We start from the raw sequence: 1,282 nt of genomic DNA on the forward strand, positions 1-1,282 counted from the left end.
GGTATCATCTTGGTTTACACCAAACACCAAATGCAATTGCATTTATTAATAACGAACAGACTGAGAGTCTATGGAATTGTCTTGATAAAGATGGTGTAAACTAAGATGATACCATCGAAACGCGTTGATGCTTAGAGTCCTAAATCTGTGACGTTTAGTACTGGCTAGTACAACAGACAAAAAATTTATAATTTATCAAGTTCCAGCTTTTAACTTAATATTGGTCATGGAAAGGTCGGGTCAATGACAAATTGCATAGTCTTTTAGATGCTCTCTTCTCTCAGTTTCTTTTTTCTTTTCTATTTTCTATTCTCATGGGCAAAGTGTATTTCAAATTTTAAAACGCAAGTTACCAATCCTTGTATGGTCGGATTTGTATGAAATACTGTGTGTACTGAATTTATTTTTGTAATGTGCTTTTAATTACAACAATCAAGAATTGTTTTTTTATGTAAAATCGGACTTTATATGCCTTTAGTTGCGTAGTGTTACAACAGACAAATGATGGACGGAATGCTGACAATGCAGACATTCTCCCCCAGTCAAGAGATCTGGGTTAAATCCATCGTTCTTTTGCCCACTACGCCACCCCAGTTTAGACATGGCCATATGCAAATCAGACTTGACCCTGTGCCTCATGGGAACAGTCCAGCCCGAACTGCCAAGCCATGTCTTCCCTGGACCGGAATCAAGCATCCTAGGACCGGTTTCTGGCTATCAGCCGTCATCAGCCAGGATAGCTTGACTTCAGTGGCGTAGTGAGCACGGGTCCCACGTCTGGGAATACCCATCCCACTTAGGGCGAAAAGCGTTACAACAGACAAATGATGGACGGAATGCTGACAATGCAGACATTCTCCCCCAGTCAAGAGATCTGGGTTAAATCCATCGTTCTTTTGCCCACTACGCCACCCCAGTTTAGACATGGCCATATGCAAATCAGACTTGACCCTGTGCCTCATGGGAACAGTCCAGCCCGAACTGCCAAGCCATGTCTTCCCTGGACCGGAATCAAGCATCCTAGGACCGGTTTCTGGCTATCAGCCGTCATCAGCCAGGATAGCTTGACTTCAGTGGCGTAGTGAGCACGGGTCCCACGTCTGGGAATACCCATCCCACTTAGGGCGAAAAGCGTTACAACAGACAAATGATGGACGGAATGCTGACAATGCAGACATTCTCCCCCAGTCAAGAGATCTGGGTTAAATCCATCGTTCTTTTGCCCACTACGCCACCCCAGTTTAGACATGGCCATATGCAAATCAGACTTGACCCTGTGCCT

The sequence above is a fragment of the Triturus cristatus genome, chromosome 8 (assembly GCF_964204655.1).
Source record: "Triturus cristatus chromosome 8, aTriCri1.1, whole genome shotgun sequence".
NCBI classification, from domain to species: domain Eukaryota; kingdom Metazoa; phylum Chordata; class Amphibia; order Caudata; family Salamandridae; genus Triturus; species Triturus cristatus.